At 35.3% G+C, this 22414-nt stretch overlaps 1 protein-coding gene across 5 annotated transcripts in view; it reads left to right on the plus strand.

Annotated features, from left to right (window-relative positions):
* Nucleotides 1-22414, plus strand: part of LOC148957621 (alpha-1A adrenergic receptor-like) — a 49217-nt gene that overhangs the window by 21339 nt on the left and 5464 nt on the right. For 3 of the 5 annotated variants that reach the window (XM_065200182.2, XM_065200181.2, XM_065200178.2), the window contains one exon: nt 4617-4686. The gene's annotated coding sequence lies outside the window, so the exon portion shown is untranslated. Of the gene's footprint in view, nt 1-5; nt 2542-4616; nt 4687-14350; nt 16086-22414 lie in introns of those variants that run through there. The other 2 variants (XM_065200183.2, XM_089115093.1) reach the window with 2 other exon arrangements.

The following is a 22414-nucleotide window of genomic DNA, read 5'->3' on the forward strand; positions in this document are numbered from 1 at the left end:
AGGATGCTCCGTTTTTTCGTTTGATACATATGCAACATTTTTATGCAGTTTAGTAGAGTCCATAGGTGCATCAAAGAACCTCAAGAATAGCGAAATTTATAAGCACGTGCCCATTCTCTTATGATCGTTCTATTCAACTTATTGGCAATGACTGTATGTCTGCAAAAGACACATTGTTAAAGGATGTCCTGTAGTCTACAGCAGTGCCTCGCTGTAATTCAGAATGCGGTAGCACCATCTTCGACTAATAAATGTTTTGATAACAAAACATTTGTGTTCTGTCTTCTCGCAAGGACCGCAGTTATCTGCTGTAAGGCCTTAGGAACATACAGCTCATGGGGCCACAGACTTGCCCACGAAAATTGTTTTGCAGTCTTACAGTTGGATTACAGAGATGTCGTTCAAAGAGAAAATTTAGCTTTACTAAGTTTGAGATCGGCAACGTATCCTAACTTTTTGGGATCCCTCTCAGCTAGGGTCCTGCACCCATTTATCGATATGCAGCAGCTGCAAACCGCAAATCTGTGCTAATGCTTTTGCAAAAAAACAGAGAATATTGCTGAAACAATCTGTTTCGTTTTATTTGCCACAATGCAAAGAATAAACAATACAAAACCATTCACGCACGTATAAAATACTTATTCCTAAATTTACCAGATATCAGTTAGTAGAAACTACCACGCCCTTAGCCCTAGTGTAAATATTTTGCATGCATCTTTCATACCATATATTCTATTCATTATCGTTGTGGGAAAAATGTCTATAGGAGTGTTGAAAATAGCAAAGAATAATCTAACAAATGCTTTGGTTGTTTTAAAAAATGTGTGAAATCAAAGATCGCAACGGCTTTAAGAGATTTTCAAGATGCTAATTATTTTACTAGAAGTTATTCTTGTCATGTGTTTTGCCAGTTATGAATTGTACAATAAGATTAGATCAGATTTTCTCCTGGTGAAGACACCGTTTTAGCCTGCTTCTCACAGTTTTTCCATGTGATCTTGTTTTGCATCTCTTACGTAATTTCCGATATTAAACACGTTTATTGAAGAACTCAAAGTTAATTCTGCATCGTTTTAAAGAAGTTATGAAAATAGCTAACAGATTTTTCCAAAACCTCCCTCCAGAATTCTTATAGTGAGTTGTTTATTTATTGTTGAACTTGAAATTATTATTTGTTTCCTTTATGTTTTTCTCAAAAAAATGATTGAGACAATGCTTCAGGCTCTTCATCTAAGTACCAAAGGACATTGTGAGGAGCTGGGAGTTTCTTGTCAATCATATACTCTAGTCTATTAGTAGTAATTCCTGGAGACAGTGGCAATAATGGGCAAAATATTGAATAATGATGATATTTCTCTTCAAATTATCACGCTTGTTGGAAGTTTAATTATCACAACATCCGAGTTTTGTTGTCAGCTAAGAAGTAGATCTATAAAGTACTTTAAGTGAGTAAGAAGAAATTACGTTCACATTCAGTAATTAAGCAAAGTAAGTAAAAACAGCTTTAGTGAGAAAATCCGAGTTTTTAGATAAGTAAGAAAATGCTTTATCAAATAAACGAGTCAGTTGTACAGTTCATTAGAGAGGAGTTGATATAAACGAGGTAATTCAGTGCTAATTTTAGTGTGTTCATGATCTCTGGAGTTTAGACTGGGGAGTCAGGCTTTCAAAACTGTTGGTTATGCTTCAAATTGAAACTTGGCTTACTGCCATAATTCATCTGACACTTAAAGAAATCCATAAAGCTTTTACTAATAGCTACATTTTTCTAGGTCTAAATAGAGTTCTTCCTCGAAATTCTTTCTTCCTAGGTTCTAAAATAAGTATTGGAAGAGATCCAAAATTAATGATATTGAAAATCACCTGAACAGTAAGAGAATGAAATAGCTGTGTCTGACGTAGAAACGATTGAAGACATTAAAATATGCTGGTAAAGCTATCAATGCTTTGGATTATTTGAAGTTAACACGAAACTCAAACGAGACAGAAGTATTGTGCAAGAGCAATTTAGTAAAACTCCAAAAAATCTCGGTTCCATGTTATCATTTTTGATGACCCTAAACATTTTTATACTTGAGCGACTTCTCCTTGAATGACTAGACAGCTCTTCATCTTTTGAAAATGTTTTCTTGTTTTAAGCATATCTCTTCTCGATTAATCACATAACTCACAAATCATATTGAGGGACCGTCATCTTGCATTAATCATTGGTTATTGGCACTTAGCTTCTAATCAGCCACGGCATATATGAATTTCTGGCTAGTCAGCTTCAGAAACAGACATAATTATTCTTTTGCTTTTAATATCTGCCGAAGAACTTGTTTTTCTGACATCTTGTGCCAGGAAGTTAACATATAGGAGTTTGGTGACAAGTCATATTTATAAACAAGCTACAGAAAACCTTTGCAGAGGACTTGGCAAGTACGGTCAACCAATAACATTGTGAAGATAAGTTACCAAAATGCTTAATGCAACAGCTCACAATCAGCTACTGTGATATAAGGAGAACTGAGAATATTTATAGCAAATAAATCCGTTCAGGTTTGTTGTCAATTTCTAAACAGTATACATAAATTATGAAACATTCTAATGTTTTCTAAACAAGTGAAGAACCTACTTATTAATTCCTTATAAACTTATTTTTTGCATACTTTTAAACTTTTTGCCATAAGCTCTTAATTTATATAAACAAATTTACGCCATAGATTGGAATCAAAAGCGGTATAGACTGTTTATTTTGCTTTTTTCTTGGATGAAATAATATCCATTTTCTTTAAAGCAGAGTTTTTGGGTCTTTTATAAAAGATTTTTGACTAGAATGTAAAAACAAAATCCTCTTTGTTCCGCTAAATGTTATTTTTTCTCTGGATCCCTATTATTAGAATTTAATAGTATATTTAGATTTTAAAAGCAGCATACGTTGTCTTAGGATATTCTGCGCAAGAATTCAATTTTGGTTGCTAAAGAATTGTCGATTCAGGCCAAACATTCGCATCAGATTTCCCAGTATTCCGTGAGATATCACGCATTGCTGTTTTGATCGCCACCTTCTAGTGTTTGACGCACAAGCAAGTGTTACTTTTGATATCGTAGCAATAGCTCTATATGGTTTCCTTTACTTATTCTTTCCACCTATATGATTTCCAAAAACAGAAGGACTTCTACGAGAAATTGGTTTCAACACAACAAGGTATTGCAGATCTTACAGTGTTAACACTGAAACGTGCTTTGATCTCGTATGCACAAAAGCTCCGTCGATCTCTTGCAGATTTTTTCGTAACTCTCTGGTAAAGGCCTAAACAAGCACAAATCAATTCACTTTGAATTATTTTCCATTCATTAAATGTTCATCTGGTGCAAAGTTTTGTGCAATTGTCATTTTTTTACAAAACTTTTGAAGATAAAGAAGCGCAACCGAGCTATGGTGGCATTTCAAATAATTGTATTCGAGAAATTCCCTGCTTCCTCACTTCATGATACAAGAAAACACAGGTTTTTCAATTGATAATCTAGGTGCTTTCTTTACAGCCCTTCAGGCTTCTTTTCAGTTTCATCAATGTGCCAAAATGATTGACATTTCAATTATTTTCTAACAAAGTCAAATTGTATTTAAAAAAAGCAAAAATCAAGTACAAAAGTAATATTCTTCAAAATTTTGACAGCAAAAAATCAATACTAACTTTGAATTGCTGCACAACCATCAAATAGCAAGGTTTTATTGAACCTGGCCTATTCAGCCTTTTGCTTTCAACTTGATGGCTGTGGCGCATATTTGGATGAAATGATTCACCTGCTTTCTATACCTACCTACCTCAATTGTTATTAATTGTTTAAATAGGCCTTTTAATTCCTTGAATGCTCTTTTAGATGATTGGTAACACGGTCTCCTCTCTCGTATCAATCATCAGTTATCAGTGATAGGGGCCTGGTTGTGGTGCAGCTGTCCTCAAATAAAAGCGCTCCTATAAATTTTCGTTTTGTATATTTTTGCTGCTGTTCAAAAGCAAAAATGCATGTTCTAGAATTACTTGCAGAACAGTTGTTCTAGGTTTTCCCACTCATGTCAGGTGATACTTGCATAGGTGACAGATTTTTCACGTGCACTATCTTTAGTGCAGTCATAGTCTTGAAGCTATCGTATTTGGTTTAAACTAGTGTAGAGTGCAATGTGTGTCATGTAGTTGAAATTTTGTGTGGTTCATTGTGTGGAAATGTGTGTCGTGGAGTTTGGGCAGGTGGAGTTGGTAACGAGATCTTGATACTGTATCAATACTACAGTGATATATTTTCAGCGACATCCTTCATGACTGTGCCAACTGCGTATACCTTTGTCACTCATCTGGATAGTGATGCCATGCATTGCAATCTCTTTGCAGCGGGGTGCCTTCTTTCACGTAAAGATAACACATATAACTTATCAGGTTATCTTTTATCTTTTTAGATATTTTGACAGCTTTCGTGCTGGCTGTTTTTTTATAATAAGAAGCCGCTTTATCTTCTTGTTGTTACTATTAGCAAGTACTTTGATGCATGTTTTGTAGCATTCTTCATTTTCATTATTAATGCTTACAAGCCTTCATTTTTTGCAAGCCTACAAAATTCATCTTTATTTCTAGATAACGGAGTTTTGGGTTGGCTGCAAAAAAACATATTAACGACTGAAATCTGAAGCAATGCAGACACAAGGTTTGTTTAATTCTTTAGTTTGGCATTGCTTTAATATTCACATAGTAGAGACTTACACAACAAGTTGCTACCTCTAAGCTTTGTTCGTTCTTTGTTTGGGGAGAGGTTATGAAGTCAGATCTATCGACAGAAAGGGTTGCTTGAGGTGCAGGCTTTTACCTGTCAACAGCATAAGGGTCTAATTAATTTTAAGAATAGGTTCAAATGATTTAAATAAGACTCAAAGTTTTTTTAGTAAAATCTAGTTCTTACGTCACTAATTAACAGTTTTTAGGCAGGTGACTTTCAAATTAACTGCAGAAGAGACTCACGTCGAAATTTGGGAGGAGGGTAGTGCGGGGGAATGGGTTGCCCCTTAACCATGGCGGTACACAATCTTTATCGAAAATTCTGCTGTTCAATCCTTATAAACAAGGTAGAAACGTTTTTTGTAGAAACATGATACACCTTTGGTGCAAAAATGCTTTCTTAATGCAAGAGTACCACTTTATGCTAGTGGGTACCACGTTGTCCCTTATTCCAAAATAGCAGGAAAAATATCATAAGGCCTTGCCTCTCTATTACCTTTCGGGTATAAAAGTCCTTTAATGATCAGCGTATAAAAAGTCTTGTTAAAGGTAAACGGGGGATTTTTATACAGGTGCAGATCGAAAGTAGAGTAAGAGAGCTTGTTTGAATGGTTTCATGTTTTCGAACGATCAGCAGCCGCCGACCCCTCACAATTTTTTTTGGAGTTAATTTTTGTTGCAGCTTGTCAAAAGTTTGCAAAATGCATTGAATACCGCAAATGATTACAAGCAAAACCAGCAAATTGATGGGGAGAAAGAGTATTAAACAGTCCCTAACGAGGCATCGCTCTGAAATATTAATAATCTGTTGGCAAAACTGATGACTAAATGATTGCGAGCGCAGCGAGCTCTCAAAAAACAGGCTGTTACTGCTTAGATAGATCGAGATCTTCTATGTAACAATGTCCAATCCCAACTGCTTAAATAGGTTTTCAACAATTCTGCAATTTTTATCAAAAGCTAACACTCTGAGATTTGAGGGCTTATATGCGAAAAGGATCAGCTTTATTCAGTTTTTCAAATAAGAGACAAGCAGGAACGGGTTTACCGGGAGGTGTAGGGGGTGCGATACCCCCCATATTTTTCTGTTTTCTTCGGTAAATTTTGTTCCATTCGGTTAAAGTCATTATTTGGAAGTCAGTAGTAGCAAAGTAACGCCAAGATTTTACTTTATTTATTTTTCATCAGTATTTATCTTCTTATCAGTGATGTAGCGGGGGGGAGGCAAGGGGGTGGGCGCTTAGAAAGTCTGTGGAAAGTGCAAATTTGCAATAGAATTAGTACCGTAGGGAGAGAGTTTACAATTCAGACAATATTAAAACATTTTTAAAGACTGCAAGCAAACGACATTGAGAAATATTCTGGAATGTATTTTAAGCTAATCTCAAGAGCGTCTTAGTAAAAATGTTCTGCTCGCTTCGCTCGCAGGGTACCCTCCTCTATATCCCTACAGAATGTTCAACAGTTTGCCCTAGTTTTAGGGTCTATATAGAAAAGTCCTTCATGTTCTTTTGATATTCCCGATAAAATAGAAACTAAAATGTTAAAGCGCTTCAATCCCTAAAAAAACTGGATTCTGAAATGCTTGTCGGGGATTTCGCTCTTTGCCCTTCCAATCTTCCAAACCTGGTTACGCTAATGCTTCTAAATCTTAAAGTTAAAAGCCGAATTTTAAAAATGGTCGTTTCCATCATTTACCAGTGACCCGAAGGGTGTGGCACCAAAATTAGTGTCTAACACCCCCCCCCCCCAATCATTTTTGCTTAAATCCGCCCTTGGAGGCAACGTGCTGTTTTCTTTCTTCCGGTATAACATTTGTTCCACAATTTCTTTTGTCAAAATCAAGCTTATTGATATAACAGAGTACCCTTTAAAACTATTTTTGAAAACCATTACTCTAAGGAAGTTGCCTTTGATTAGCTTTAGAATTCTTGACTGTTTTGAAAAGTATCATTTTATGGGTAGGAATCAGGAAAACGCTGAGGCCTTTTTAATATTCTAAAGGGAGATCAATTTTTCGTCAAGCCCAGGTGAACTTTCTTTGTTTGAAACAGTACACTCTTTTTTCAAAAGTACTATTTTATAAGAACACGAGCCTCAAAACTGGTCAAAAGATAAAAACAAATTAAGAACAAGCTGAGGCTGAGCTACAGTTTTGAACAACGTTTAATCTCAAGAACGAGGATTTTTTGCCACGTGTGGGTACTTTTTCGGTGAATATTCAACCTTGTTGGCAAATGAAGGTTGTCTTACTCACTTGGTGGACAAATGAGCACCTCCCTGGAGCGAAGAAACTAGCAATTGCACTGCTTACAGTTACACCCTTATAATTTAAGAACAAGTTTAGAAAAATGCAGCCTCAGATTTTCGAGAAGATTAAGAACAGTCAGCTTGAAGCTAAATTTACTGGTTCATGTGAAAAAAGAGTGTAGACAATTGTGCTCAATTTTACAACAACAAAGGTTTGCTTTCCAAACTAAAGTCCCTCCTTAAAGGATTTCTGTGGGCTGAAGCATAAAGTACTAAAAAAAGATGCTCCACATTATGCCACATTTCATCGATCATTTTACACGAAAAAGTTCTATCTATATAATGTTGACCAGAGCATCATAAAAAGCACCTAATGTCAAGGACCGAGATACCGGGGGGCCGGGGGGCCTTGGGTCCCCAAAAAACCGAAGCAGTTTCGTAAAACATGGCTGTTTTTACATTTATTTATCAGGGCTGTCCCTTCCCAAACAAAGAGTTATATTTTGGTCTTTGACAAAGGTTATAGATTAATGTGTGTCCTTAGGATAAAAGTTGAAAGCGATTTCTATCTATCATTCTTGTAACTAGCAGATTACTCGGTAGAACTGAAAAGTAATAACTTGTTTTCCAGTTAGCGAGACTCACTTGATTTTACAATGCTATCAAGTCAATTAATAATCATATCAAGATAATAAGCACCTTAAGTGCACCCAGTAGCGTAGCGAGGGAGCAAAGGGGGCAAAGAGAGCAAAGGGGGCAAAGGGGGCAAGGGGCAAGGGGGCAACCGCCCCTTCCCCAATGCTCAGAAAGTTAGTCCCTGAGAAAAGTACAAATCTGCAATAAAATTTGTACCTTGGGGGGTGGGAGGTATGAAAAAAATAAATAAGAGCAACAAGGCTTCATTTGCAAAAAAAATAATAACATACGATGAAACAACAGAAAAAGAAAACAATATGTTTTTTGAAAATCTTCGCTCATGTTTCTGTCAGTCTACCATGAAGAGTTAACAATAGGCTCTGGGACGTTTTATGACAGACGATTGGATGTAAGAATAGATCTTTGCATAGTCAAACCAATCCGAAATTTGAATGGCAATCGAAATCCGGTTGGACAGGGCGCCTTTTAACAAAATACGGCACTTTTCCCAAACAATGCCGAAAAGGGCATTTTCGAAGCTGAAAATAATAAAAAATCGACTGAGATCCACTATGGGGCAAGAGAGACTCTAAACCTCATGCCGATGTCTGTCGAATCAGATTTTCTCAAAGATTTAGATATAGAAATGCTTGTGAAGGATTTTGCAGATTTTGCTCCTAGGAGAATGGACTTGGTTTGAAACTTTTGAACGCAGTATATTTATCTTATGATATATATATATATAAAATATTGCTTTCAACTAGAAATTTTTCGCCTGACAAAATTTAGAAATTGAAACTTAAGAGGAATTGTGATGCAAATATTTTTGTTGTGACGTTTGATTAACCAAACTTTGACATGTACAAATGGCATAGCTCATTATAAGCCATCTAAAAAGAGCCGTTTTCCAGTATTCTAGAGGGCGGGGTCTTCTGCCCCCCTCCCCCCCCCCAATCTTCCCACTCTGGCTACGCCACTCACTGCACCTTAAGTTCCAAAATTAAAAAATGCACCTTATTTGCGAATTCAATACGCTAATTTGTAAAGCAACAAGGCATATTGCCATAATTGTATAGCTGTATATATTGGATGATGGATAAAAGGTTTACTTTAATGAATCTCATTTTTTCCATAAACTTGTTGCATTGGTCATCATTGTTTTAACTTCACTGCAAAACATAATTTTTTAATGAATGGAGCGGTAAGCATGCAATTCCTGATATAATCATTCAATAAAATAGATGCATGAGAGTATTTATAGAAACTAATTAAAAACAAAAGTTTCCTTTAATACCAGAATTAAAAAATTAGAAATTCACAAAACTCTCTGTCACCTCTCTGATCTTGAATAAGCCTTTTATACTAAAATAACTACAAGATGACCCAAAATTGCTGAATACATAGCATTATTCTAATTAAAACATGATTAAAAATTATGATGCATTTTGCTTGTCTTGTTTGTGCCGTCTTGAAGTTGCTTATCGTTGTAATATAATTATACGAAAGCTTTAGAAAGGATGCATATACCTAAGAGACAGTAAAAAAAACACAAAACCAGGATTATATGAAAGCAAATGGCTAAACAGGAGATACTGCAATAGCGCCATCGTTTTATGTATCTTTGCAGCTGAACCTCCCAAACAATGTTTCATTACTCAAGGTTATTGATTGAACTGTAAACACATTTACTATGAAAGTATAACTTTGATTTCATGCTAATATTTCAATTGGGTACAAAATGGACCAGGACCAGAGGGTAGCGTTCAAAGTAAGGGGCTCCTAAAATTTTGCGAAGCTTGTTGCATTATCTTGATGCCACTATTGGGTTTTACCACCATTTATAAATGAAAAATGTTCCTAAATCATAGTGTGTTTTGATATTCAAATGTAGTTAATAACTAACTTCTTAATGGTCTGTTTCTCTAAACATAATGTGCAATTCTTGAGCACGCTTTTCAATTCTTTTTTATTTCCTATGTTAATTATTTTTGTTTTTTTTAGAATGCATTATGTGCCTAAATAATATTCTTTGTCTTTCAACATGGCAGCTTTTCGTTGAGATTTTTGTGAAAGGTTAAGAAAAGCTAATTATTATGATAGGCTTGAACCTATAAGAACCCACATATGGTAGATGAAGCTGTCAATCTCCATAGAATGCTAACTATATAATGCTTAAAAAAAAGCTTTAGCTAAAAACTCCTAAAATCTCTAGCAATATGGAAGCGGTGTATAATTGAACGTAGCGCAACTTTCAATATTTCCAGTGTCTTGAAATTAATATCATCGATTTAAATTTTTCAAAGGGTGAAGAGTGTCCAACACGACCATTACTACGATGTGGCGTTAAGTGTTACACCCCCTTAGAAAATAATCAGTTTCAAAAAACGGGCTTTTTTTGCAGTGTAGGAGTGCTTCGTAGGCAAATTTCCAGACTTGTCGCCGCAATCGCTAGTGACGTCCCGGATGTTTTAAGTCATCTGCTGGTGCAAGATATCAATTTCAACCAATAGGCCCATTGTCCCTTTTAAGTAAAAAGACAATGGACGGTTCACCAGTCGATATCCTTTGGTAGGAATCAAGACTAAAGGACTATCATGTGAGGCTAATAGAGATTACAAAAGAAGTTTACCAGGACTGAAAGTTGTATACGTTACAAACACAGTTCGAATTCCCAACCCTAGACTTCTTTAAAGAAACCTGCATTTAATGAAGTCAGTAGTATTCAAATTTCCAAAAAATTATGCTCAATCGATTGTGCATGGGCGGTGCCAGAGGGGGGGGAGCTAGGGGGCTTCTTTTGCAAAAATTGTTTTTAAGAAGATAAGAAGAATAAGAATAGAAGATAAAACTAGTGCGATCAATCCTGTTATTGCTTAATTTCAAGGAATGAGAGGTCTATGGGGCCATATAAAGCAATGAATTCCATTTCAAGACTGGAATTAATCAAAAGTACTAAAAGCATGCCTTGAAAATAGCAAAATGTTTTAAACGATTGCAAGAAAATGATTGCAAGAAACATTTTGAAATATATTTTAAGCTTATCTAAAGAGCGTGGCCGCAAGCCTCTTCTTTCAGAAATACCTAGGGCCTCCGAAAACTTCTCACCGGCCCTTCCAATGTACCGCTAGTATAAAGATTGTCCCATAAAAGGCATATAAGATATCGCGAAGCTTTTAAGTACGATTTTCAAAAAATGGTTCTTTAGTCTAATAAAGCTATCAATTCGAGTCCCCCCTCACTTTGAATTTCTTGGCGCCGCCCCTGTTGTGGTAAGACATTTCAAACGTTGTTTATAATTATTATATCAGAAAGGCTTGAAATTTTAATAAGAATGGCAAGGAAAATAGATTCAAAGTTATGCTTAAAGCACATATGTCGCCAGTTGATTTTCCTTTCAAAGCTTTCGATTAAGATGCCCCGGTCTTCATTCAATCACAAATCCGTTGCTGAGCTATGCTCTTACAAATGAATGCAAGATGGTCAGATCTCGCGCCTTGTATTTAAACTTGGCGGGGCATTGAATTCAAGTAAAAATGTTTAGCAATAGCTTTCGTGGTTGAAATGAGAAAGAAATTTTTGAAAAAAGATAGAACAACCCACAAGTTCAAGCATAACAAAATGACTGATTTTATTCTCAACTTAAAGGCCTTCAAACTTGACTATTGCAATATAAAGCGCTCTCTCTCTCTCTCTCTCTCTCTCTCTCTCTCTCTCTCTCTCTCTCTCTCTCTCTCTCTTTCTTTCTTTTTATTATTAATTTACAGTAACAAGGGATTCAAAATTGACGTTTTTCTAGTGTAAAATGAATTTTTTGATAGCAGGAATTGGTTATATAACACTGATAGATAGACAAAAACACAAAAGAAGAACAAAACATTATAATGTTAATGGCAATAAAACACTCTAACGAATAAGCACCCCTTTAAGCAAGAGATGTCGTTTGTTCGAAAAAATATCTTATTCTTTCAAAAACCAGAGGTGCAAGTGGTGCAAATTCTTAGTTTTTTATTTTTCATTTGAAATTATGACCAATTTTGATAAAACCCCCTGCCATCTTAACTGAAAAGTGCCCGGGTGTAATGTTTAAGTTTCTATTGTAATCTTATATCCAACACTTGATCGTTCGCTTATTGCTTATTCTACTGCTTGGGAAATGGGTTTTCTTCTTCTTTGTCTTAGGCCTAATGCTGATCATTTGGGGTCGTTTTGTTCTCCGGGAGACTGAAGGGCGTGGCCACAGAAAATTTTCTTAAGGGGGTCTAGTTTTGTTAGTCTCCCCGGGCCCGAGCTGCCTCTCGACGGCCCTGCAAACAGTATCAAAAATGCTTATCCAGAAATAGAATTTTGCGATATTCCAGACAGGGGATTATGACACCTGGACAGTAAGCTTACGAAAAATAAGATTGTTGTCATGGTAATTGTCCGAGAAAGATATTCTTTAATGAGTTTTGATGAGGTGTTACTTTAGTACTGATTCACTGTTTCCTTGGCAGTTTTGCATATTGTTAAAACACAGCTAATATTTCTGTTTTTCATAGTGCCACAATGATTGTTTTACAGTAGGATTTTCAACTTTCCACCTCGTTACATTAATCATTTGCCCAGTGTTTGAACGAATGATCAAATCGAATTGATTACTCACTACCAACCAGATCTTCAATTGACTATCTCGAGCTGCGATTGCTTTCCAATTTTAACAGAAATGATATCTCTAGTGTCACAAGGTCTACGCAAAATGGGTCACAGAAGTACTACAGTTACGTTCAGTGCAAATGAAAGACCCTGCCCAGCGGTTCTTGTCTTCTCAGCAACAGTGTGAAAAATAATAGCTAGCCTGAGATATTAACAAAGAGGTGGTGTATTAAAGAAATATGGTTGGTTCGTAGCCGAATCAAACATTTGATTGGCGAGGGGTGTTGAAAAAAATACGCATTTATTATATTAAATTTGGAATTTTTAGTATAACATTTTTCTTAAGACAGAGGGGTTGAAGTAAGTGCTGGGCTCTTCAATAATCCTTAAAAAAGGGTTAAGGGTTTTTTTATACCTTAGCTTAGAGTTTGTCTGAAACTATCACAGGTCTCCCCAAATTTCGGGGTTTTGCTCCATTTTTCCCCAAACTCCAGCACTCTTTGGATATTGCCAAAAAATTTATCGTTATAGCTTGGCCTAAATTACTTTTACGAATTTGCAGTTGCAAGCCCGCATAATATGTCAAGAAGATTTAGCTTTTATTCCAAAATGTAGCAGGGTAAATAAATACAAAATTAAATGAGGTTTTTTATTATGGCTATGAAAATGTGAATATTTTAAGCCAAAAGTAACATGACTTGCAGAATCACAAATGACAAAAAAGAAATGTACAAAAAATACTGTAATTACAATCTATATTTATCAATCGAGCTTTCTTCATAAAATTTGATTTTAATTTGATTTCTCTCAAATTCTGTGCAGTGAATTATTCAGAGATTTTTACAAAATGGTGCCAGGCTTTTTTGTGTTCAGATTAAAAAAAGGTTCCAATATGGTTGTTCGTTGAATAATTCATTCCTTAACTCTTTAGAAATTTTGTGACTTTGTCGTTTGCAAATGACATTCCCTTCTTTGTTCGTTAACTTTATACATTTGTGCTACAAATACTGTCACCAACTGCTGATGAAAAAGATATTTGTAAAACTGTATAAAATGAAAAATCTCGAAATCTATGCTATTAGCTTTTCAATTAGTGGAATTTTCAATATGGATTCGTTAAATGGTAAACCACTTTAATGCTGTTTGTAGAGTCCTTTAGGAAAGAATTTCTATTGTCTTCGATAGAGATTGTCAGTGGTAGCAAAAAACATGACATCAAAGAAGAGCCGTCATTTAACATTCTTAAAATCAAATTATAATGTTGATGAGGTCTGCCATAATCTGATTTTCCTGATTTGTGATATCGTCGTACAAATCAGTTTATCGAAGAATTAGTCAGCAGTGTAAACACTTATTTCAAAACCACTGATAGCTGTTTCCCACATATTTTCAATATATCTTACTATATTCAGATCAGTTGTGTTGTTCCTCAAGGCATCTTTGTAGGGACTCTTCTTTTTAATACTTAACTAAAAATCCCATTTGTTCTCAAACATTGATGGACCCCAATAAACCCATCCTTCTTACGGTACTGTTAAAGCAGTGAAAATGCCATTGCTTTTGAACAAAATTGTCACGATTGACTGCTCTTATCATTTAGATGTAGGCTCGTCAAATTAACATATTATCAGGTGTTTATGTCAGTAATTTTTAAGATAATTGGTCAGAACGACTGTTCTTACCATCTAGACGTAGTCGTGGCTGACTAGAACAATGTACCTTAAATCCCATTTGTTCTCAAACATTGATGGACCCCAATAAACCCATCCTTCTTACGGTACTGTTAATGTTAAATGCCTAGTTTCCTGCAAACAGATGAATTTTTGTATTGCTTCATTTGCCTCAATTTTTACGTTCTGTTATAACAACAAATGTAGTTCAAATTTCTTCTCAGTCTGAGATAAGCTGATATGAGTCAGTATTCTTTTCAAATTTCTAAAATATTTTATCAGCAATATTTAGGTAATCAGAGAATCATAAAAACCCAGAAATATTGTTTATTAAATATAATGTCATACTAAACAGGTAAAGTATGCGTTTTTATATAGACAAAGGATTCTCAGCAATTGGCAAAGGCTAAAGGGAAAACATAGAAATGCGACTGCTATCTAATCGTAGCTGAGTTTATCTTGGCCATTGCTATTTTTCTTTAGCTAATATTCAATTGCCCACCATTTAGTAGAGATATTGACGGTTTTCAGGCCGTGATTGCACCTTTCAACAATTTACTTAATAATCATAGACTTCAAAAGCATCTGATCCGAAAGCCCTATCAACCTGCAGCATGACAGGGGTGACAAAGGAATGTTAAATATGCATCTCGGCCAATATGGATTTAATGGGAAATGCGACACTTGTCTCTGTGTAGCTTTTTTCCTGCTAATTAAACACGCTTTAGATAAAGCATCACTTATGGAGCAAAGATACAAGTGATTTTCAAAGACATGATCTATTTTATATTCTTACTAAACCAAATTATGTTCCAGGACGTTGTAATGGTCTGGATAATTGCGGGACTAATTTTCTTATGGTCAAGGGTTGCAGGATTCAAAATCTTTCTTCATTGTTACTTGACATTTTAATACAGAACACATAAAAAGACTCCGAGCTGCACATTGCTGGATGAATTTTTTGAAAGATTCTTTACTTTTCTTAAAACTTAGCTTATTTTCTAAAGTGATTTTTGTTTTTAACCGACATCCCACTTCAATAACTCTGATGGAAGTCTCTAGGTGGGCATGCCCTTGCTTTTTACTACGCCCACGAACCTTCTGGTTCCAAGACTAAAGATCTTGCTCGTTCGTCGGCAACTTTATACTTTAATTAGAACAGAATTCATTTCATCAAACAATCTATCCTGTTTTGCAGTCAATCTTCATTTTAGAACTTCATCTTATAATATTTATTATGACTTTAACTTTCGCCTAAAACCTCTGTGTGAAAAGCTGTTCAAATATAGCTCTATTTATTTTTCTACTTCTTTTCATAAAACGCAAAGACTAAGATTTTTAGAAGAAAATAATTACACGAACCACGGGAAACAGGTCTACAATCACAAAAAGCTTTCCTTCTTTGCTTGAGTGAATCACCAACTTCTGTGTCAATAATTGGCCTTATTCTCAGCTACTGAGCCAGCCATATTTCTCCCAACTTAACTCATTCACTCAAAACGATGTAGACAGACGCCATGATTAGGTGTCTAGCTAGAAAGCCCATGTCTTGTAGAGCGTTTGAGACCAAGAAACAAGTTCTTTGTCATTCGTTTTATTGATTCAAAAACGCTCTAGGATCTACTAAAACTCTATGATCTTGTGATATATTCTATTCAAGCAATCAAAACTTGCAACTTTGAGATTAAATTTCTTTTATCTAGGTAACATGTTCTATGAAATTGTGCTTTATATTTTTAAACACTAAAGGCAAATGCTCTAAAATTCACTATTATTAATAAAGGTATGAATATCAAGGCCGATTCTTCTGTAAATTAAAACTACTTGCTCAAAGATCGTATGCATGCCATCTGCTCGAAACGCAGGTGATACTACTTTCCATATAAGACCAATAGCCAATCTTGAAAGCCACTCTTGGGTCAGATCGGTGCAAGCATTCGCTAACACAAGGTGAATCCTCTTTCGCTGGCATTTGTCTCCAAAGTTTGGCTGATGACGTTTTCTAAAGATTTCAACCCTTAGATGTTAGCTGGCTGACTTTTAACTGGCAAAGGAAGATTCTTGTGGCTGATCTCAATCGCAGTTTGATCTGAACGTTGGAAGCGAGAAGAAAGCAAACTTTAGAAGGAAGCTTTCACACTTTGTAAGTTCATGACTTCAAATTTAATACTGATGACGAGCATAGAATCGAATGTCTTGTTATTTTGATTTAGAAAATTCAGGAATGATTTAAAAGTTCTTTGAATGGAGGTTTATGAGAGTTGACAGCCAATTGTTTCATATAAACGTAAGCAAACTCTAATGGTTCTAATTAAAAACGTTTTATTCCATGAATTTTTTATTTTCTAGGTTTTACACCAATAAATAGAATCTTTATAATCGATTATCATCTATATGTTGCAAATGGAAAGATGCTTTAATGAATGGGGGACACCTCTTAATAAGTAAGATAGAGCAATAAGTTCAAGTTTTTGAAGGGCAGGGGAAAATGGTCCACTAGCAGCTATCCGTAGGTTCCTTAAAGGCCATTATTTTTTGCCATTAGGGCTTGGGCTATAATTAGTACTTTAACGTTTGTTATGATGTGATGATAACAAATCAGAACTAGATAATTTCGCTTTCTCCGTGCGCCTTTGAAATCACGGGATACGATATCAGTGAAACATATCAAGTTCAATATAAAAATCTTTTCAGCTAAAGTCAGAACTGGCACTCAAATTTTATCTTGAATTTATGGCTTGATGATAAGAATGTTTTTGTTACATTCCCAAGCGTTAATGACGTTTAGCGATTAGATGAAGAAACAGAGGAATGAAATTTTGCAATGTTGCGTTAACAGGATAATTACAAAAAATATAGTGAATTAGACAAAAATTATGGACATTATCATAATAAATATGATTATTCAACTAAAAAGCATGCTGAAGTCACCATTTTAAAGGAAAGCAATTTCCGAAATCATGTTTGTTGCGGCACAAACAGAGCAGTTAAATCAAAAGATGTTCGTTGCATTAAGAATGACTGGAGTTTCATTCAATATTAATAATAAGAAGCCTTCTAAGCTCCGTTTCTCATTATTGCTCCTGTGCATCTTGAGAGTAAGAGAACTCTCGTATGCACCTTATAAACCCTGCTTAATTCTAACCAGAAATACTCTATGTCGAATGGTAGTTACCCACAGTGCCCTGCAATGTAGAATAAAACACCAAAAGGTATCGTAAATGACTGTAGCGGAATGGTCTCCGTTAAATAATCAGTAGCCAATGCTTTGTTCCTGCGACGAAAACCTTGGCCAAGTCACACCCAACCTTGGAGCTGTTGTTCGATCCAACAACACGTCGAAACAAGACTTTATGCATTGCGCGGGACAGGATGATAATTTTTTAACTGCAAAAAACAGTAGTCGTTTAACAGCGGTGATTCCTATGCAAGGAAACAGTCAATAGAAAGATAGGAACAGATAAACTTGGCAATCAAAACTCGGGCAAACAGAAGTGTAGGAATTCTCAATCCAAGGTAAACAAGGAGAAATTTCCAGACTGGGTCATATCTAAAAGACCGATTTTTAGACGTGGGCAAGAAATTGAAAGCACCTAAAATTGGTAAAATATGAATTGCATTTTTCTGCTATAAATTAAAGTTATGCAGCAGTCAATTTTATGATCCAGTTAATTTTTGATGATTGTTTCGCAGAAACGGCTGAGTACTTGAAATCTCCAGTGCAAATTCTCTGATTTTTGTAATCTCTTTTTCTGCGATTCTTCAGTGTTAGCAATGGTGTAATCACACTGGTCATTAGCAGTTTTAGAGAGACAGTTTTGGCGTAAGCACGCTTTTTAACAGATCAACCCCTCTCCGCCAAGTAAGAATAAAACGAACATCTAAAAAGCTGTTGCATACAACATTTGGCATCAATTGTTATAAAATTGCTATTAAATTAACAGAGAGTTCAATCCTACTGTACTCATTGCCCTTGTCTCTAAATATACCTGTTATATTAACCGCTTTTAAAGCTTGGTGAGGACAAAGCAGTGACTGACACAGTACTGTCGATCGGCAGCCTACAAACGACACGTCGCCTTTTCAACCAAGAGATTGTTATTTCGAAAAAAATTCATTAGAAAATTAAAGCTTAGTTTATATGGAATTATACCCAGTAACTGTGCTGACATTAAGGCTGAAAAGCTTATAAATGATTATATCATTTCAAGAAATTTCTAACTGTAGCCAAGCAACGTCTGCTTGAAATGCTTTTTCGTTAAATAATCGCCTAATCACATACGTATATTTCCATAGAATGTGGCTCTTTTCTAATCATGCAAAATTCCATTTGATTATCATTTAAATAATTACATTCAAACATCAGTATTTGGGCCTTTAATCTGTGATACTTTTGGTTTTGATGTTTACAGTAGAAGAATTGACAAATTATTAAGGATTTATACACAACCAGCTGTCACTATTCACCTTACAGAACTTGAACTATGAAGTTTATATTACATGGCAGAAACAAAATTTATTTTCTATTCGTAAAATTTATGAATGATTGATAAAAAGCTCCACTGTTAGCATCGTAAGTGGTTTTTATAAATAATTGAGCTTATATTATTTCGGATTACTCTTTTGGTAACAGTTCAGCACAACTTGGCTCACAAGAAAGACTTGATAAGAATCCTTCTTCCAATAGATTTTTTTGGTTTTGCTTGCAGTTTAAACGTAGTAAGCTGTTTTCTCTCAAATTCTAGCAACATACGAACAACCTCCTTTACTTAATGGTTCTTTCTTAAACACTTTTAGTCGCTGTTTGATTTAAGTGAAGTTGGATTCTTTTAACAGTATGCAACATTAAACAACAGATACTCTAGAGATATATCAGGGAGCCACAAATTCCTTTTCATATCCTTATAAATACCACAACTCTTGTTCGCCGTGGAAGTTTCCAACTACATATCTTTTAACGGCTTATCTTGAATAAGAAGAAAAGGCCAAATAACAAGTGATACAAAAGGATATTATCAATACTTATTTCACATGATTGAAGTTTTAATGCATTTCGTGTAGTTTTCTCTTAAATATCAGCACACCGGATTAACTCTGCATGCTTGTCAAACTGTTGTACAATTCTTCGTTTATCGCTTGCTAATTATCACATCAGTTATTCAAGCCCTAAGCAAACGTCAATTTATTTGTTTTCATTGCTTCAGTTTAATTATCAACTGCACGTTGTCAACCTTAGTTTCTCTTTAATAGATCCACTCAATATTGGCTAAACATATGACTATTTTTCATCAACCAGTTACAAGGCAAATCTGATTCTTAAGCTTATATTTATAGCCAAAGGCTATATTTTCTAAAAGTTTTGAATGATATTGCACCTTTTTGTTGGTATTGTCCTACCTTAAAAACCACGGTGAAATTAATCGAGGTTTCTGAGTAGGCTGCATGATGTTGGGAATAAGCCAGCTGTGAGGGAATCTGAATTGATTGACGAAATCTACTTAGCTGTTACAATGGGCTTAGCTGTTACAAAGAAATGCCACTCTAGGTAGTAATCCTGCTCAGTCTTGGACTTCTGCATACTCGTCAGACATTCTGCTATCTTGTAAGTTTGCCTTCCCAGGAGCAGGATTTTTTACCACTTATTGCAGACCTTTCTAAGCAGCTCTTGCAAGATGTCTTGAAGGTTGATGTGCTCCAATTGCAGTCACCCTACAACCTTCCTCTCCCCTCAAGTCATGTGATTTTGTTCCAGAACTCATCTAAAGTCGTGACCAATGTTTTCCTGAAACCGTCTCTTCCCTCCATTGCGTATATATGCTGTAACGCTTTACCTTCTTCTTGCTTTCTTGCTATTCTTCCTAAACTGAAAACGGCAACTTGATATCAGCTCCCTCTTTTTCTACCACCACCCTTCATTTCCCTTGTTAAGGCCTTGCAAGATGCACTTGCTCAATCCATACTCTTTCACTTCCAGAAGTCAAAGAATTAAAGTCAAAGTCAAAGATCTAAAAAATTAGCATTCATCAGTAAAAATCTGTAAATTATTTTGCTTTTTAAACCAAAAAATTCATTTCAATATGTTGTTATTTATACCTTCACTAACACTTGAAATAGCATTAAACGCTGCTACCTTCAATGCAAAAAAGCAAAGGCCAAAATTGAAAAAGCAATTTATAGGCCTTGCCAATATATTTTTCGATGATGCCTACCTTTCATAAGGGCCGAATGTCTTCTTAAATAAGTGATAATTCTTTTCCGGAGGAAGAAGCTTGAAAATTCAATCTATTTTTTAATTCACTTGTCAATATGTCGAGCGCACGTTCATAGTTGATGCAGTACCTACGCGTTAAATTTAGTATAGCTTCAGGCAGTGACGTAGATAGAAAAATTTATAGAAGGGCAAAAAGTTTAAATTTTCCGACAAAAATTTCATATGCATTTTACTTTTTCATAAATTCGAGCAAAGCATAACGACCTTGGTACTGAAATAATACCGGAGTAGCTTTTACAATGTGAAATAAAGCTCTTACCATTTTTTAAAGACTGGTGTCATAAGTTCCATTTCTTGAAGCTTTTTTCGGTCCTCTCCTCTAAAAAAGTATTTTTAAGTATCATACCTTATTGAAAGAGATGGCCAGTCTGATTCAGAACAACGACAGAGATCGTGATATTTACCTTTAAAAATCTTTTCACTCAGAGTGCAACACTTTTATAAAAAGATAGCCATGTTATATTTCTGACAGATCAGGAATTTTCTGGCAAAATAACAGTTTAACTTTACAGGGGGGTTTTCTACGCCATTGGCTTCCTTTCTAGCAACAAGAAGGCAGCAGATGTTTTTGTATCAACTTGCTTACACACACGTGACAATGGAATGGCTCTGGTCTGCTCAACTTTGTCAGTTGCAAAAACATTTCACTCTTTGAAAGGTTTGCTGTACACTAGAGATAGCTAAAGATACTTATGTTCATTGATACTCATCTTTAATTGATTCTCGCAGCTGATTTGAATAGATTAAAATGTAAAATTGGCTACGCACAAGATGTTACTTATGTGACCCATGCGGTGCGGCTCGCTTTTAGTAGCCATTGAGCTGCAACGCTGATTAGCTAGTGCTTTTTCTTCTAGAGCAGGCCAACTTCTTGTCTATCTAAAGACCATTTTCACGAGATATACAAATATGATATACACAAAAAGCTTATCAGAAATCCCAGAATGTTGACAAGAACATTTCAACATCAAATTCAACGCTTTAATCAACAATCTAGAATAATTCTTACATGTCAGAAAATGAAACTCCTACCCACACTGACCAATTTTTACGCGCATAATTAAAAACTTCAATTTCAGAAAATAGGTTTATTATCAAGGCATCCTGCAGCTGGATGACTTTTCGTACCAGCTAAAACAGCTCAAGGCCATCTTTACATGGTTTTACCAAGGTAGATCTTCAAGCTAATAGCACAATGATATTTTGAAACTCGAAACCATAACGGCTGCTTCTGTAGCCAGCAAATTACGATAAATCATTAACTCAGATTCAAAAAAGATTACTTTTCCAATAGATAAGTGTCTATTGGCGACTCAAATTAGATCTAGTTACGAAAGATGGTCAAAACAGTATCACAACGTATCGATCATAAGTTCTGGCTGTCAAACTGTTCCTACAGGTTCTTTATCGTGTGGAATTCGATTAAAGATCTTCGTTTCACATAAAGTATAGGGTGTTTCACATCACCGAGTTAGTACAGAGCGGAGCAGCTTTGCATGAGCTAGCCTTAAAAATTATCTACGACCAATGAAACAGGTCATGATAGAATTCCAAACCATTGTCTACTTTGCCCGTTCACTAGGCATTTTTAAGACTCCCTGGGACATCCAATCAAGTGAGCTTACGATTCAAATGTAATACGTTTGAGTCGGATAATCCTCTTTGCTGATGAGTTGTTTTCACACTTCTCATAACCTATATGAAGATTCATCTCTAAATTTGATTTGTGGAGACTTGAAACTGTGTAGCAATAATACTTCTTCACTTTACTGTATCTCCATTCTAAAGCAAAAATCTAAAGAAGATAAACAACATCTACATAGGCATCTTTGTGAATCAATTTTTTTGTTTTTGATCAGATTTTTTTGTGTGTTGTTGATTAGATCAAAGGTTTGCTAAGTAATTCAAGATAAAACGCCTAAGATTGGATAACTTGATAGCTCGTTTGATATTGTTGGTGATTATTAAGCCTTGCAGTTCATATGGGTTTGCCATTCAGTTCATTGATTTTAATGCTTTGCGACCTGGCTCTGATGTTTCAAATATATACATTATCAGCTATTTGGCCTACTCATGACGTGTAGATAGCGCTTCTCACATTACGTTTTATAGAATTTTACTTGGGTTTGAATGATAATCGTGCGGAAGATCTAAGCTGTTAAATACCGCTATTGTTCATCTGTAATTACCCGTCCAACCAA

The sequence above is a fragment of the Rhopilema esculentum genome, chromosome 21, assembly GCF_057945365.1.
Source record: "Rhopilema esculentum isolate cy_ngs chromosome 21, ASM5794536v1, whole genome shotgun sequence".
NCBI classification, from domain to species: Eukaryota; Metazoa; Cnidaria; class Scyphozoa; order Rhizostomeae; family Rhizostomatidae; genus Rhopilema; species Rhopilema esculentum.